This window comes from Indicator indicator, chromosome 37, assembly GCF_027791375.1.
Source record: "Indicator indicator isolate 239-I01 chromosome 37, UM_Iind_1.1, whole genome shotgun sequence".
Lineage (NCBI taxonomy): Eukaryota > Metazoa > Chordata > Aves > Piciformes > Indicatoridae > Indicator > Indicator indicator.
Window position 1 is genome coordinate 4,156,205 of NC_072046.1, and position 17,824 is coordinate 4,174,028.

Below are 17,824 nucleotides of genomic sequence, written 5' to 3' on the forward strand. Positions count from 1 at the left end.
CCAGGAGGGGCTGGGGACCCTTGGGCAGAATCCATCCTTCCATTTGGGCACAGACTTAGAATCACAGAATCACAGAATCACAGAATCATGGAATCATAGAATCATGGAATCACAGACTCAGCCATGTTGGAAGAGACCTCAAAGATCATTCAGTCCAACCTATCACCCAGCCCCACCCAATCAACCAGACCATGGCACCGAGTCCCTCATCCAGGCTTCTCTTGAACATCTCCAGGGATGGTGACTCCACCACCTCGCTGGGCAGCACATCCCAATGGCAAATCTCTCTCTGTGAAGAACTTCCTCCTAACCCAGCTGCTGTTTTCTCACCCACACACAGGAATCCAGCTGCTTCTGATGACCTGTTCCAAGCTTTCCCACCTTCCCCTTCCTCTATTGCAGGGTCTCCATCACTCCTGAGGGTCTGCTCTTCATTTTCCCTGTTGCTGATTGCTGAGAGCTCTTTCTCTGCAGCCATACAGAATCACAGAGTGTTAGGGGTTGGAAGGGACCTCCAGAGCTCACCCAGCCCAACCCCTGCCAGAGCAGGAGCACCCAGGGCAGGGCACACAGAACACATCCAGGGGGGTTGGAAGCTCTCCAGAGCAGGAGACTCCACAACCTCTCTGGGCAGCCTGCTCCAGGCCTCCAGCACCCTCACAGGGACAAAGTTTTCCCTCCTGTTCCCCTGGCACCTCCTCTGCTCCAGCTTGCCCCCAGTGCCCCTTGTGCTGTCCTTGGCCATCCCTGAGCTCCAGCCCTGCACATCTTTATCCCCAGCACTGAGGGCAGCCCTCAGGCTCTGCTGCCAGCTCCCAGCCCCAGCTCCCTCAGCCTGGCCTCCCAGGAGATGTTCCACTGTCTGCAGCAGCTCTGGGGCTCTGGGCTGGACTCTCTCAAGCAGTTCCCTGAGGTCCTTCTTGAGCTGAAGGGCCCAGAACTGGACACAATATTCCAGATGTGGCCTCAGCAGGACAGAGCAGAGGGGGAGGAGAACCTCTCTGACCTACTGCCCACCTCCCTTCTAATCCACCCCAGGATGCCCTTGGCCTTCTTGGCCAGCAGGGCACCTTGCTGGCTCCTGGGCATCCTGCTGTCCACCAGCACCCCCAGCTCATCTCTGCTTTACATTGTTCTGTTCTTCTCATGGTTTCCTCACTGCTGACCCCTCTTAGACTGATCTAAACCACCTGATTCCTCTTGGCCCATCACTGCCCAGGGGTCCTGCACAAGGCTGACACTGGCTGGGGTGCTGCAGCTCTGCTCTGACCTCCTGGGGCCCACATTCTGACAACTTCCCTCTGCAGTGAAGAAAACCTGCATGAAGTCCAGCCCTGAGCTCCCAGGGGCACCTCTGGGCTCCCTGTGGCTCTCACAGCAAGGAGGCCACAAGGCCAATGAGCTCCTGGGGGGCATGAAGAAGAGGTTCTCCTCCTCCTCTACCCTGCCCTGGTGAGACCACATCTGGAATGTTGTGTCCAGATCTGAGCTCCCCAGTTCAGGAGGGACAGGGAACTGCTGGAGAGAGTCCAGTGGAGGCTATGAGGATGATGAAGGGACTGAACATCTGTGTTAGGAGGAAAGGCTGAGAGCCCTGGGGCTGATTGGTTTGGAGAAGAGAAGGCTGAGAGGGATCTGAGCAATGTCTATCAATAGCTGAGGGGTGGGGGGCAGGAAGCAGGAGCCAGGCTCTGCTCAGTGGTGCCCAGGGACAAGACAAGGGGCAAAGGGCACAAACTGGAACCCAGGAGCTTCCATCTCAACACGGAAGAGAAATTTCTTTGGTGTGAGGGTGCTGGAGGTGTGGAGCAGGCTGCCCAGAGAGGTTGTGGAGTCTTCTTCTCTGGAAAGACTCCAGCCCCCCCTGGATATGTTCCTGGGTGCCCTGCCCTGGGCACCTCTGCTCTGCAGGGGGTTGGGCTGGATGAGCTCCAGAGGTCCCTCTGGCCCTCACCATTCTGTGATGCTGTGGAGCAGACTCTAGGAGGGGAAGTGCCCAGGGTGGGGGTGGGGGTAGGCCATGGACAGTTTGCAAAGCACAAAGCACAGCTCCAAGGCTGCCAGCTGCTGGAGTGCCAGCCCCCACAATTCCCTCTCCTCCTCTCCCTGCTTGTGCCCCTTCCCTGCTCCCACCATGTTCCAGGAGCCAGCCTGGTCATGCCTTGGCCCACTGCCCCCAGCTGTGCCCCAGCTGTGCCCTCAGAAGGTGACAGCTGTGTGTCCCCAGCCCAGCTCCCCACTGATGCTCTGCAGGCTGAGGGACAGGAGCCCTGGGCAGCACCAGCTCTGCCCCTCCATGGCTGCTCCAGGGCAGAGCTGCAGCTGCAGGAGGGCTCTGTGTGCCTGCAGCTCAGCACCATGCACAGCACCAGCACCAGGAGGGCCTGAGGCACAGGCACAGGAGGTCTCCTGACTCCTTCTCTGCTTAATCCCCAAACTCCCCAGGAGCCCTCAGGCTGCCACCAGGCCACTGACTCCTTTTGTTGCCACCCAGCAGGGCCAGAGAGGGCAGAGCTGTGGATCCAGCAGTCCCCAGCTGACTTCCCATGGTTCACATTGGTCTGGGATGAGCTTTTGAAACCCTGAGGGTAAATGGTCCTGGCAGATCCTCCTCCTGCAATTCCCATCCTTGGAGCATCTTCAAAGAGGTGACTCAGGTCACAGAACCACAGACTGGGTTGGGTTGGAAGGGACCTGAAAGCTCTTCCAGTTCCAACCCCCTGCCCAGGCTGCTCAGGGCCTCATCCAGCCTGGCCTGGAACACCTCCAGGAAGGAGACAGCCACAGCCTCCCTGGCCAACCTGTGCCAGTCTCTCCCCACCCTCACTGCCAAGAATTTCCTCCTAATCCCCAATCTCAATCTGCCCTCTTCCATCTTCAGGCTGTTCCTTCTTGTCCTAAGTCTTTGCATTGCTTCAGCATGGAAGGCTCTGTGCCCACCCCCTGCAGGAACAGAGATGTTCCAAACTCAGCTTCTGTCTGGGCACAGGTAGGAGAGCCACATGGCACCAAGAGAAGCTGAGCCTGGTGCCTTGGGAGAGCAGCAGGGCTTGGCCAGATCAGAGCTGTGCCAAAAGATAGGAAAAGGACTTCTAGGATGGAGAGCAAGAAAGGTTTCCTGCCAGGAACAGCCAAAGCTGCTGGGACACTGCTTGTCCTTTCTGCACTGCAGACCCCAGCAGGGAGGGGCTGGAAGGGACCTCCTGAGATCATCCGACCCAACCCCCTGCCAAAGCAGGGCACCCACAGCAGCTTGCCCAGGGGCACAATGCCCAGGGGGGGTTGGAAGCTCTGCAGAGAAGGAGACTCCACAACCTCTCTGGGCAGCCTGCTCCAGGCCTCCAGCACCCTCACACCAAACAACTTTCTCCTCCTGTTCAGATGGAAGCTCCTGGGGTCCAGTTTGTGCCCTCTGCCCCTTGGCCTGTCCCTGGGCACCACTGAGAAGAGTCTGGCCCCAGCCTCTTGCCCCCCACAGCTCCTTTAGCTCTTGCTGAGCATTGCTCAGCTCCCCTCTGGGGCTGCTCTTCTGCAGGCTCTCAGCCCCAGGGCTCTCAGCCTCTGCTCCTCACAGAGCTGCTCCAGGCCCCCCAGCAGTTTGCAGCCCTCTGGACTCTCTCCAGCAGCTCGCTGGCTCTCTTGACCTGGGGAGCCCAGAACTGGACCCAGGACTCCAGCTGTGGCCTCACCAGGGCTGAACAGAGCAGGAGGAGAACCTCCCTTGCCCTGCTGGCCACACTCTGCTTAATGCCCCCCAGGAACCCATTGCCCTTCTTGGCCAGGAGGACACTGCTGGCCCCTGGGGCACTTGTCCCTTGCTCAGAGCTCTCTGGACTGGGCTGCCAGCTGCACCCAGGCTGCCCATCTGAGCTGGGCTTTACCAGCCAGAGCCATGCAGGGGTGAGCAGCTCCTCCTGTGAGCTGGGGCTTGAGCCCTTCCCTGGGGGTGCTGCTCTGCTTGGCTGCTGTCTGGCACAAAGCAGCTCCTTGGAAGGAGGTCTGTCCTTCCTCTGCTCTGTGTGCAGGGCTGGCCTGAGAGCTTTGCTCACTCATGTCTCAGGTTCCAATTTCATGATGAAAACCTCCCAAAAGTCCAGGAGGGGACCACCTTCCTTGGAAAACCTCTGGACTGGTCACCCCTCTGGGCTGGTCTCCCCTCCCTTCTGCAGCACAAGGAGCTGTTGTCATCTCTGAATGGTCCTGAGCCCAGCTGCTGGGCAGGATCCTGCTTTTGCCTGTCTCAGCCATGGCAGATGCTCTGTGTGTGTGAGCTCCACAGTGGGACAGCACCTGTGGTGCTGTCACCTCCTGAGGTCACTGCTGCAGCTTGCACTTGAGATGCCAGGAGAACTCTCCTGGGCTGTGCTGCTAGGAGGATGCTCTCCAGCTCTGACCTCAGCAGCTGCAAGCAGCAAAGTTTCTTTCTTCCCACTCTCCTGAAGACACCTCCAGCCCCTGGCCAGCTGGGTCTCCAAGAGGGCATCCTGTGCCATGGGGCTGATCACTGCCTGCTGTGCAACTCTTCCCTGCCTCTGCTGAGGGGGCTCAGGACATGCCTTAGGCAGCCTGTACCCCACAGGGTAGGGAAGCTCCCCCCTGGAGCCCCCAGCACAGCTGCAGATCCCCTGGCTGGGAGCACCACAGAGGTGCTGCTGGCTCCAGTGATGGAGGGAGGGGGCAGCAGACACTGTGGGGCATGCAGGGGGGTAAGCACCATGTGCCCACACACTCAGACTTCCCTTGGCCACCCCCAGCCCTGGAGCCAGAGCAGAGCTGTGCAAAGAGCAAGTGAGTACTGGGGGGGGGGGGGGGAGGAGCGGCACCACAACTCCACCTTCTGCCTTCCTCTTCTCATCAACTGCTCCTGCAGAAACCTTGGGAGTCACAACCAGCAGCAGCCCTTCAGGGCTCCAAGACCCTGGTGGGACTGAGGCTGCTTTAACCCAGGGTTTAACTCAGGCTGCTGCAACATGATGGTGCTTGGCAGATGTCCACCCAGCTGGTGCCACCCAGTGTGCTGCCCATGCCCCTGCAATGCCCACAACACACTGGGAGAGCTGCCACAGAGCCACAGGATGGGTTGGCTTGGAAGGGACCCTCAAGAGCATCCAGTTCCAAACCCCTGCCATGGGCAGGGACACCTCCCCCAGCCCAGGTAGCTCAGAGCCCAGTCCAGCCTGGCCTTGACACCTCCTAGAATGAGGAATCCCTGGGCAGCCTGTGCCAGTGTCTCACCACCCTCCCAGGGAAGAATTTCCTCCTAACCTCCAGTCTAGATCGACCTTCTGTCAGCTGACACCCACTGCCCCTCACCCTGTCAGCACACTGCCTGATGAAGGTCCCTCCCCAGCTCTCCTGCAGCTCCCTGCTCAGGTCCCCTGGAGCCTTCTCTTCCCAGGCTGACCAACCCCAGCTCCCTCAGCCTGGCCTGCTGACAGCAGAGGTGCTCCAGCCCTCCCCTGTGAATCAGCAAGAGAAAACCAGGTCACAGTTCATCTCCCCTGCAGAAGACATTTCTCTGCCTGGGCATTTCTGCTTTCTCTGGCTCATTTCAGACACATTTGGGGCTTCCCAGTCCTGGGCCATGTTCTGCTGCACAAGGAGCACTCAGGAGATCTCATGCTGAGTCTTCCTCCTCAGTTAGTGCTGTCCAAGGCCATCCCAGCTCTCACCTTTCCCCCTCCCTGGCAGGGGCATCTCCACAGCCTCACATCTCAGGTGGGTCAAGAGCCCTGCAGAAGCTCTGTGAGCAGAGGAGCAGAATGGCTCCCAGGGTCACAGGGTGTCAGGGGTTGGAAGGGACCTCTGGAGATCTGCCAGAGCAGGAGCATAGAATCCAGCACAGGTCACACAGGAACACATCCAGACAGGGCTGGAAAGGCTCCAGAGAAGGAGACTCCACAACCTCTCTGGGCAGCCTGCTCCAGGGCTCTGGGACCCTCACAGTGCAGAAGTTCCTCCTCATGTTGAGGTGGAACCTCCTGTGCTGCAGTTTCCATCCCTTGCCCCTTGTCCTATCCCAGGGCACAAGTGAGCAGAGCCTGTCCCTGTCCCTGTCCCTGTCCCTGTCCCTGTCCCTGTCCCTGTCCCTGTCCCTGTCCCCTCCCTCCTGACCCCCAGCCCTCAGCTATTGATAGACATTGAGCAGATCCCTCTCAGCCTTCTCTCCAGACTAACCACCCCCAGGGCTCTCAGCCTCTCCTCCCCAGGCAGTGCTCCAGGCCCTTCAGCATCCTTGTAGCCCTCCCTTGGACTCTCTCCAGCAGATCCCTGTCCCTCCTGAACTGGGGAGTCCAGAACTAGGTGCAATATTCCAGTTGTGGCCTCACCAGGGAGAGCAGAGGGGGAGGAGAACCTCCAAAGCTTCCAGGGGAGCCAGCCCTGCCCTGCTGCACCCTGACCTGTGCAGCTCAGCCTCGTGCAAGGCTCAAAGTGCTGTTCCCAAGGGGCTGATGCTCATTTCCAGCTCAGAGCTCAGGGCTCTCAGCCCACCTGGGGCAGAGCTGTCCTTGCAGACACCAAGCAGTGCCTCCAGCTGCTGCCTGCTCTGCTGTCTGTCCCCAGTGGGGCTGGACCTGCTCTGATGTTCTGTGCCTGGGGATTTGCTGACTGCAGCCCTTTGTGAACATGGCAAGACACAAATTCTTGGGTTTGTCTGAAGATCAAGAGCAGCAAGAGGGAAATGTCTGCAAGTCAGAGCATGCAGGCTGTGTGCACAGGAGCCTGAGGGGTGTCAGGTCTTGCCTGGCTGTGGAGGGAGAGCAGACTGCCAGATGACAGAGCTCCAGCAGGGAACATCCCAGCGAGGCTAGGAGCTGGGGAGCTGGGCTGGATCCTGTGCCTGTGCTCAGGAATCAGCCACAGCTGCAGCCCTGCTGGAGGTGTCCTGGGTTGTCAGCTTCTCTGCTGGGCCCTTGTGCTCCTGGGAGGAGACCTTGCTGCTGCCACAGACTCTCCAGCAGTCTTTGCAGCTGTTGCTGGCTCTGCATCAGGCAGGAGTCACAGCATCACAGAATTGTCAGGGCTGGAAGGGACCTCAGGGATCATCCAGTTCCAACTCCCTGCCATGGCCAGGGACACCTCACACCACAGCAGGTTGCTCACAGCCACATCCAGCCTGGCCTTCAAAACCTCCAGGCATGAGGCTTCCACCACCTCCCTGGGCAACCTGTGCCAGTGTCTCACCACCCTCAGGGGAAGAACTTCTTCCTGAGGTCTAATTTCAATCTCCACTGCTCCAGCTTGGATCCATTCCCCCCAGTCCTATCACTCCCTGACACCCTAAAATCTCCCTCCCCAGCTTTCTTGGAACCTCCTTCAGATCCTGGAAGGCCACAAGAAGGTCTCCTTGGAGCCCTCCTCTCCAGGCTGATCAGCCCCAACTCTCTCAGCTGCCTGAGCACCAGGGGCTGTGCCCCCAGGCAGGGCATTCCCATGGGCATGAGCTTGGGTCTGGGGCTTTTGTGTGGCCTCTGTAGATGCTGCAAAGCAGAGTGGTTGTGAACTCTGGGCCAAGAGAGCTTCCCTCCCAGTTGCTCTGCTGGAAGCTTCCTCATTCAGTGGTGCTTCTGAACTGCCTGAGCTGCACAGGCAGCAGCAGCAGCACACAGGGGCAGCTCCAGGCCACTTGAGACTCTGCCTTCATTTAGTCACACCTCAGGGCCAGGAACCTGTCTAAAACCTCCACAAAGGCAAAAGTCACCCAGGGATCACTCCCAAACCTCTGCCTGCTTAGAATTAGGTTAAACACCCCCCTGAGGGCTCTCCCAGAGGGACAGCTCAGGGTATTTCAGCTCCTCTAGGTCCTGGGGGACTTTTACTGTCCATGCACACCAGAGGTGCCTCCCTCCATGAGCTGTGTCCTATCTACAGCTGCAGAGTCTCTTCCAGCAGCCTCTTCAAGGAGAGCTTAACCCTTCCTCCAGCCCCCAGGGGACAGAGAGAGGTTCCCAGTGGCAGGGGAGTGCCCCACAGGAGGATCTGGCAGAGACCAGGGGGGTCAGGCTGTGGCATTCAGGAGCACACTGCACCAGCTGGTTAGAGATGTGAGAACTGCTGAGCATGTCCAGAAGGGAACATCAGAGAGCAGTTAAAGAAAGGATCTCCTGCTCAGCTTGGACATTGTCTGTCCTGTCTGTGTTTGGAGCAGCAATGGTGTGGGCAGCAGGAGCAGGGCAGGGATTGTGCCCCTGGACTGGGCACTGGGGAGGCCACAGCTTGAATCCTGGGTTCAGTTTTGGGCCCTCACTGCAAGAAGGACATTGAGAGGCTGGAGAGGGCAGGGAAGGGCAACAAAGGAGGGGAAGGGTCTGGAGAACAGGGCTGGGGAGGAGCAGCTGAGGGAGCTGGGGTTGGCTAATGTGGAGAAGAAGAGGCTGAGGAAGACCTCATTGCTCTCTGCAGCTCCCTGGGAGGCAGCTTGGAGCCAGGTGGGGATTGGGCTCTGCTCCCAAGGAGCAAGTGACAGAACAAGAGGAAAGAGTCTCAAGTTGCCCCAGGGGAGGTTTAGGTTGGACCTGAGGAACAATTTCTTCCCCTTGAGGGTTGTCCAGACCTGGCCCAGGCTGCTCAGGGCAGTGGAGTCTCCATCCCTGGAGGGGTTTCAGAGCTGTGGAGATGTGGTGCTGAGGGCCAGGGGTTGGTGGTGCTGAGGGCCATGGGTTGGTGGTGCCCTGGCAGTGCTGGGGTGAGGCTTGGACTCAGTGATCTCGAAGATGTCTTCCAAGCAAAGCCACTCCATGAGGATTTCTCAGCTAGTGCTGGGGGGAAAAAATGCTACAGAGAAGCTGCTGAGGGCCTGAGGGGGAGGGGCTGGAGCCTTATTTTAGCCTCCAGGCAGCAATGATGGTGAGGAAGCTACAGAAACACCTCCCAAGTGAACTCTGTATTCAGTCAGGTGAAATCCCCAAACAGTCTTTGACTCCCAGAGAGCACTGGGCTGGAAGGGATCCTCAGAGCTCATCTTGTCCTATCCCCTGCAGGCAGCAGGGACACCTTTAATGTTAGGTTGCTCAGGGCCTCACCAAGCCTGAGCTTGAGCGTCTCCAGGGATGGAGCCTCCACCACTTCTCTGGGCAACCTGTTCCAGTATTTCACCACCCTCATGGTGCAGAACTTCCTCCTGATGGCCAACCTAAATCTCCTCTCTTCCAGATCAAAGCCATTGTCCCTCATCCTGTCACTCCCAGCCCTTGTCCCAAGTCCCTCCTCAGCTCTCCTGGAGCCCTTCAGGTACTGGAAGGCTGCTCTAAGGTCTCCCTGGAGCCTTCTCTTCTCCAGGCTGAACAGCTCCAACTCTCTCAGCCTGTCCCCACAGGGGAGCTTCTCCAGCCCTCTGATCATCTCTGTGGCCTCCTCAGGACCCTCTCCAGCAGCTCCTTGGCTCTCTTGTGCTGACTCCAGAGCTGGACCCAGCTCTGCACACAGAGCAAACCTTTCTCTGTACACAGGAGTTTTCCATGCTGGTTGGACACCAGGATGCTGGATGGACACCAAGGGTGCTGGATAGACACCAAGGGTGCTGGCTGGACACCAGGGTGCTGTATGGACACCAAAGTGCTGGTTGGACACCAAGAGTGCTGGATGGATACCAAGGGAGCTGGCTGGACACCAAGGTGCTGGTTGGACACCAAGGTGCTGGCTGGACACCAGGGTGCTGGTTGGACACCAAGGGAGCTGGCTGGACACCAAGGGAGCTGGCTGGACACCAAGGTGTTGGCTCTTCCCAGGGGACAATCTCACTGCCCTGTGACCCACCACTGGCTGTACTGGAAGTGAGGAGGCAGCAAAGCCCAGGTGATGGTGCCCACCCCAGCAGCACCAGGCAATGGGCACCGGCTCAGGGCTCTCCAGGTGGGCCACAGTGTGACTGAGCTGCAAGCCCCCTAGCAGCTCCCTGTGGACCCCTCTGCAGGCAGCTTGGTGCTGAGCAAGGCTGCATCCATCCACCCCTGCCTTGCTGTCAGCAGGTTCCCTCCTGCCCTGCTCTGTGCTGCTTGGGAAAGGGTCACAACAAGGAAATGTCTTCTGCAAGAGGTGGAGGGGTCAGGTCCTGCCCAGGATGAAGAAGCCTGAGGACACAGGGAGGTAGCAGTGAGGTGGTGACTGACTGCTGCTGGTCATATACTCAATGGGAAGCTGAATCTGGGCAGATCTGGGCTGCAGGACCCCAGCTCAAGCCGCCGGAAGCTGCTGGCAGAGGACAGAGAAGGACAAATGAACTTCAGGCTGGTCTGGGCCCTAGGAGCTCCAACCTCATCTTGGGAAGTGAAGCAGTGGGGAAGAGTGGTGGTGAGAAACCTTTGTAGCACAACTGCCTGCAGGTCACCTGAGGCCAGAGATGTTGAGATACTGGAAGGTGTCCAGAGAAGGGCAACAAAGCTGAGGAGGGGTCTGGAGCACAGCCCTGTGAGGAGAGGCTGAGGGAGCTGGGGGTGTTTAGCCTGGAGAAGAGGAGGCTCAGGGCAGACCTCATTGCTGTCTACAACTACCTGAAGGGAGGTTGTAGCCAGGTGGGGGTTGGGCTCTGCTCCCAGGCACCCAGCAGCAGAAGGAGGGGACACAGTCTCAGGCTGTGCAGGGGAGGTCTAGACTGGGGGCTAGGAGGAAGTCCTAAGAGAGAGATTTGCCATTGGGATGAGCTGCCCAGGGAGGTGGTGGAGTCACTGTCCCTGGAGATGTTCAAGAGAAGCCTGGATGAGGGACTTGGTGCCATGGTCTGGTTGATTTGGGTGGGGCTAGGTGATTGGTTGGACTGGAGGATCTTGGAGGTCTCTTCCAACCTGGTTAAGTCTATAATTCTATGATTCTGTGATTCTATGATTTTGTGATTCTTTGATTCTGTGATTCTCTGATTCTGTGATTCTGTGATTTTATGATTCTGTGATTCTATGATTCTATGATTGTATGATTCAATGATTCTATGGTTCTGTGATTCTGTGAGCCTATGATTCTGTGATTCTCTGATTCTCTGATTCTGATTCTATGACTTTATGATTCAATGATTCTATTATTCTGTGATTTGGATATTCTATGATTCTCTGATTCTCTGATTCTCTGATTCTGTGATTCTTTGATTCTGTGATTCTATGATTCTGTGATTCTCTGATTCTGTGATTCTATGATTCTGTGATTCTGTGATTCTCTGATTCTGTGATTCTGTGATTCTGTGATTCTGTGATTCTCTGATTCTGTGATTCTGTGATTCTGTGATTCTATGATTTTATGGTTCTATGATTCTGTGATTCTGTAGTTCTATGAATCTCTGATTCTGTGATTCTGTGAGTCTATGATTCTGTGATTCTGTGATTCTCTGATTCTGATTCTATGACTTTATGATTCAATGATTCTATTATTCTGTGATTCTCTGATTCTATGTTTCTGTCATTCTATGATTTTGTGATTCTGTCATTCTATGATTCTTTGACGCTATGATTCTTTGATCCTCTGATTCTATGTTTCTTTGATTCTATGATTCTATGATTCTATGATTGAATGATCCTTTGATTCTATGATTCTGTGATTCTGTGATTCTCTGGTTCTATGACTCTATTGTTCTATGGTTCTATGATTCTATGATTCTATGATTTTGTGATTCCGTGATTCTATGACTTTATGATTCTATGATTCTATGATTCTTTGATTCCGTGATTCTATGTTTCTGTGATTCTCTGATTCTGTGATTCTATGATTCTTTTATTCTCTGATTCTGTGATTCTATGATTCCATGATTTGTTAATTCTATGATTCTCTGATAATGTGATTCTGTGACTCTATGATTCCATGGTTCTGTGCTTCTGTGATTGTCTGACTCTGTGTCTCAATGATTCTCTGATTCTGTGTGTCTATGATTTTCTGATTCTCTGATTCTCTGATTCTATGATTCTATGAATCTATGATTCTCTGATTCTATGATTCTTTGATATTCTGTTTCGATGATGCTTTGATTCTATGATTCTGTGAGTCTATGATTCTGTGATTCTATAATTGTTTGATTCTCTGATTGTTTGATTTTCTGATTCTATGATTCTGTGATTCTATGATTCCATGGTTTTGTGATTCTCTGATTCTCTGATTCTCTGATTCTCTGATTCTGGGATTCTGTGATTCTATGAGTTTCTTATTCTCTGGTTCTCTGATTCTCTGATTCTATAATTCTATGATTCTATGATTCTCTCATTCTATGATTCTACGATTCTGTGATTCTCTGATTCTCTGATTCTCTGACTATGATTTTGTCATCCTATGATTCTATGGTTCTGAGATTCTGTGACTCTGATTCTGTGATTCTATCAGTCTGTGATTGTATCAGTCTATAATTATATGATTTTATATTTCTGTGATTCTATGATTCTCTCATTGTCTGATTCTATGGTTCTGTAATTCTATGATTCTCTGATTCTTTGATTCTATGATTCTATGATTCTATGATTCTCTGATTCCATGATTCTCTGGTTCTCTGATTCTATGATTCTGTGATTCTCTGATTCTGTGATTCTATGATTCTATGATTCTATGATTCTCTCATTGTATGATTCGATGATTTTATGAATCTGTGATTCTGTGATTCTCTCATTCTAAGATTCTATGATTCTGTAAGTTGATGATTCTCTGATTCTTTGATTCTATGATTCTATGATTCTGTGACTGATTTTGTGATTCTCTGATATTATGATTCTGTAATTCTATGATTCTCTGATTCATGATTCTATGATTCTGTGATCCTATGATTCTATGATTCTCTTATTCTCTGATTCTATGACTATAATTCTATGATTCTCTCATTCTATGAATCTATGGTTCTATGATTCTGTGATTCTCTGATTTTTTGATTCTATGATTCTATCGCTCTGTGATTCTATGATTCTATGATTTTGTGATTCTCTGATTCTCTGTTTATATGATTCTGTGATTCTCTGATTCTCTGAATCTATGATTCTATGATTCTGTGATTCTGTGACACTGATTCTGTGATAATGTGATTCTGTGATTCTCTTATTCTCTGAATCTATGACTGTGATTTTATGGTTCTATGATTCTGTAATTCTTTGATTCTATGATTCTATGATTCAGTGAATCTTTGATTCTATGATTCTATGATTCTTTGATTCTCTGGTTCTATGATTCTGATTCTATGATTCTGTGATTCTATGATTCTCTTATTCTCTGATTCTCTGATTCTGTGATTTTGTGATTCTCTGATTCTCTGATTCTTTGATTCTTTGATTCTGTTATTTTTTGATTCTGTTATTCTATGATTCTGTGAATCTGTGATTCTGTGATTATTCTATGAGTGGAGCTGAAGCAGAGCAGAGCAGGACAGTCCTGTGCAGGCAGCAGGCTCTGCAGGCAGTTGCAGCATACAGCATGCAGCTCCTCTGGCCAGCATTGCCTGGACACCAGGCTGTGCTGCAGGCATGCAGGCTCAGGGGGCACAGGTGGCCCTGCCCTCCCCAGCTGGGGGGGCTGCAGCTGCTGGTGGCAGTCGTGTGGCCATCTGGGCTACACTCACCAAGCTGCCTCCTCCTCAGCTCTGTTGGGTAAACGAAGCAGTGAGGTCCTCCCAGAGGTCCTGCACTCAGAGCTGAATGAATTAGCTCAGCCCCAGGGCTCAGTCACTGCTGCCACGCCCTGTGGGCAGCCTGCTGGGAGGGGAGAGGCTCCTGAGATGAGGCTCCCCAGCCCCTTTCCTCAGGGCTCCACAAGCCCTGTCCCAGATGGCTGCTAACTGGGCCCTGCAGCAGGGTGCTGAGGCTGGCAGAGGAGCAGCAGGAGCAGGAGGAGGCAGTGGGTGGATGGATGTCAGAGGTGGCAAGAAGAAGCTTGCCCTGTAGCCAGGCTGGCAGGGGCTGGGTTACCTGCAGCTCTGAGCCTGTAATCCCAGTGAGACACCAATGGGAAGGAGCTCAGTGGGTGCAGGGATATGGCCAGAAGGGAAAGGCAGAGGAGGAGAGAGCCAGGATGAGGCTGAAGGGAGCAGCCAGGTGAGTGCTGGGAGGAGCTGGCCCTGCTCGGGCAGGGGGAGCCCCGCGGGTGTCTGCACTCAGGGCACCATTAGTCACCACCTCAGCTCTCCCTCTGTGCTTCAGCCAGCAAAACAACTGCAGGGAGGCCCAGGAGCACCAGAACATCCCTCCTGAAGAGGACCTTCCCATTTGTGTTTTGTCTTCCTCCTCCACTCACTCAGGACAGGGAACTACTAGAGAGAGTCCAGTGCAGAGCAATGAAGATGCTGAAGGCAGTGGAAGATCTTCCTCATTAAGAGAGCCTGAGGGAGCTGAGGGCTCTGCAGCCTGGAGAGGAGGAGCCTGAGAGTGACCTCATTGCTGTTGATGAAGATGTGCAGGATGAGGCTGGAGCCAGGCTCTGCTGGATGATGCCCAATGCCAGCACAAGGGGCAATGGTGGAAGCTGAGGCAGAGGAAGTTCCATGGAAACAGGAGGAAAGATTTTGTCACTGTGAGGCTGACACAGCACTGGAACAAGCTGCCCAGGGGGGTTGTGGAGTCTCCCTCTCAGGAGATATTCAAGACCTGCCTGGCTGTGTTCCTGTGTGAGCTGCTGTAGGTGCCCCTGCTCTGGCAACTGGCAGGGGGTTGGACTGGATGAGCTTTGGAGATCCCTCCCAGCCCCTAACATTCTGTGATTCTCTAAACCCATCCCTGGGTCCCTGGGATGTGGTTGCCCTCATTGCCTTCATACACTGCACCCTGATTCTGCAGTGAGGGAAGCTGAGGGACAGAGGGGTGCAGGGGGGGAGGTGCCACTCAAGCCCCAAGCTCATGCCCTGCATCACCAGATGGGCTCCCAGCTGAGAGCAGGAGCTGCCCATGGAGGGGTGGGAAGGTCACTTCTTTCAGCAGCTCAACCTCAGCTGTGTTCTCCTCAGTCTCCCTCTGCCCCACCAACCAACCTGCACCTCATCTCCCACCTCCAAGGGCAATGCCTGCTGCTGCTCACAGGCTAGGAGGCTGCAAGTGCCCAGAGTCTGCCTGCTGGACTCAGTCCTGGGCAGAAACAGGGTGGGACCAGTGGTAGCAGTGCCAAGCTGAGCCCAGCAGTGTCGAGCAGCCACAGGATCCTCTCCCACTGAGCTCAGCTGGGTGAGCTCCCAGGAATCACAGAATCAGACAGGTTGGAAAAGACCTTCAAGTTCCCCAAATCCAACCCTACACCATCTGATAACTCAAGCATGGCACTGAGGGCCTCATCCAGAGTGATGTTAAACACGTCCAGGGATGGTGACTCTACCACCTCCCTGGGCACCCATTACACTGGCCAGGAGAGGAGCCTGGATGGATCCCAGGAGAGGAGCCTGGTTGGATCCAAGAGAGGTACCTGGCTGGATCCCAGGAGAGGAGCCTGGTTGGATCCCAGAAAAGAGGCCTGGTTGGATCCAGGAGAGGTGCCTGGCTGGATCCCACCCCTGACAAGGAGGTGCAGACTTGCTGTCTGCGGGTGCTGGCCCAGGGCTGGGAGAGTGATCCTGGGTCAGGACCCTCTGCTTCCAGAGTGGCTGCCAAGCAGGCAGGCTCTCAGACCCAGGGCTTCTCCCCTCTGCAATCTGCTCTGCTCTGCCCAGGAGGTTAAGCAGCTGCTGAAATGGGCCCAGAGGGGGTCCCTGCCCTCCCTGATGCACAGCACCCCAGGGATCCCCACTCAAGAGGGGACAGGAGTGGGACAGTGGCCTGCAGGCAGTCTGAGCAGGTGCAGAGTGGCTGAGCCCTCACTCAAGGACTCAAAGGCTTTAGGGGTTAGGAGGAAATTCCCCCAGCTGCAGAGGGTTTCCTGACCACTGTGGGGAAGAGGCTTCAGCTCTCCCAGGGTTGAGCCCCTCACAGTCTCTGCTGGCTCTCATCCCACAGCCACTCCCGGTCCATCTCCAGACCCTTCAGATTTCCAAGCTAATGCCAAGCTGGCCAAGAAGACTCTGCTGCCCACAGAGTCACAGAACATTAGGGCTTGGAAGGACCTCCAGAGCTCATCCAGTCCTGCCCCCTGCCAGAGCAGCATCACTTAGGGCAGGGCACACAGAACACATCCAGGGGGGCTTGAAATCCTCCAGAGAAGGAGACTTCACAACCTCTCTGGGCAGCCTGCTCCAGGCCTCCAGCACCCTCACACCGAAGAAGTTTCTCCTCATGCTAAGGTGGTTCCAGCTTGTCCCTTGTCCTATCACTGGGCACCCTTGACAAGAGCCTGGCACCTTCATCCTGACCCCCAGCCCTCAGAAATTCGTAGGCATTGATCAGATCCTCTCAGCCTTCTCCTCTCCACACTGAACAGCCCCAGGGCTCTCAGCCTTTCCTCACAGCAGAGATGTTCCCCAATCATCCTAGTAGCATCCTTTGGACTCTCTCCCCCCACCTGGCTGTGTGAGCAGTGTCCACTGGAGCTTCTCTAGAGTGCCACCAACAAGACCTTCTCTGCTCCACACAGCCCTAGAAAAGGTTTTAAACTCTGGATTCAATGCTGTGACTTTTGGGGTCTCCTAGTCCAAGGTCCACTCCCAGCTCCTGATGGTGAATCCTAGAATCATGGAATCAGTCAGGGTTGGAAGGGACCACAAGGCTCAGCCAGTTCCCACCCCCCTGCCATGGGCAGGGACACCTCACACCAGATCAGGCTGGCCAGAGCCTCATCCAGCCTGGCCTTAAACACCTCCAGGGATGGAACCTCAACCACCTCCCTGCACAACCCATTCCAGGCTCTCACCACTCTCATGGGGAAGAACTTCTTCCTCACATCCAGCCTGAATCTCCCCACTTCCAGCTTTGTTCCATTCCCCCCAGTCCTGTCACTCCCTGATAGCCTAAAAAGTCCCTCCCCAGCTTTCTTGTAGCCTTCTTCAGATCCTGGAAGGCCACAAGAAGGTCACCTCAGAGCCTTCTCTTCTCCAGACTGCACAACCCCAGCTCTCTCAGGCTGTCTCCAGAGCAGCTCCAGCCCTCTGCTCATCCTCGTGGCCCTTCTCTGGACACCTTCCAGCATGTCCATATCCCTCTTGTAACAGAGGCTCCAGAACTGGACACAGAGCTCCAGCTGTGGTCTCAGCAGAGTGGAGCAGAGGGGGAGAATCCCCTCCCTGGCCCTGTTGGCCACACTTCTCTTGATGCAGCCCAAGCTCTGCTTGGCTCTCTGGGCTGCAAGTGCTCACTGCTGGCTCCTGGTGAGCTTCTCCTCCCCCAGCACCCCCAAGTCCCTCTCCTCAGGGCTGCTTTCCAGCCAGTCCCTGCCCAGCCTGGATTTGTGCTTGGGATTGCCTCCACCCAGATGCAGGACCCTGCACTTGGTCTTGTTGAACCTCCTGAGGTTGGCTTGGGCCCAGCTCTGCAACCTGTCCAGGTCCCTCTGGATGGATCCCTTCCCTCCAGCCTGTCCAGCTCCCTCTGGATGGATCCCTTCCCTCCAGCCTGTCCAGCTCCCTCTGGATGGATCCCTTCCCTCCAGCCTGTCCAGGTCCCTCTGGATGGATCCCTTCCCTCCAGCCTGTCCAGCTCTCTCTGGATGGATCTCTTTCCTCTGGCTCTCAGCTGTACCACACAGCTTGCTGTCATCGGGAACTTGCTGAGGCTGCCTCAATGCCACTGTCCATGGCACCAACAAAGACATTCAACAAGCCTGGTCTCAGCACTGACCCCTGAGGGACTCCACTGGGACATGGAGCCATTGACAGCCACTCTTTGGGTGCAGCCATCAAGCCAGTTCTTTATCCACCCAATGGTCCATCCATCAACCCCAGACTGCACCAGCTTGGAGACCAGGCTGTGGTGTGGGACAGTGTCAAAGCCTTTGCTCAGGTCCAGGGGTGAAGGGGCTGAACATG

General features: G+C 54.9%; 1 protein-coding gene across 2 annotated transcripts in view; it reads right to left on the reverse strand.

Annotated features, from left to right (window-relative positions):
• Window positions 1-17,824, reverse strand: part of LOC128978465 (proto-oncogene Wnt-3) — a 70,280-nt gene that overhangs the window by 14,415 nt on the left and 38,041 nt on the right. The window contains exons 1-2 of one of the 2 annotated variants that reach the window (XM_054396408.1): window positions 5,046-5,068; window positions 3,072-3,092 (exon numbers count right to left, since the gene is read on the reverse strand). The exons of the other annotated variant lie outside the window; for it this stretch is intronic. The gene's annotated coding sequence lies outside the window, so the exon portion shown is untranslated. Of the gene's footprint in view, window positions 1-3,071; window positions 3,093-5,045; window positions 5,069-17,824 lie in introns of those variants that run through there. 2 annotated transcript variants of the gene reach the window in all.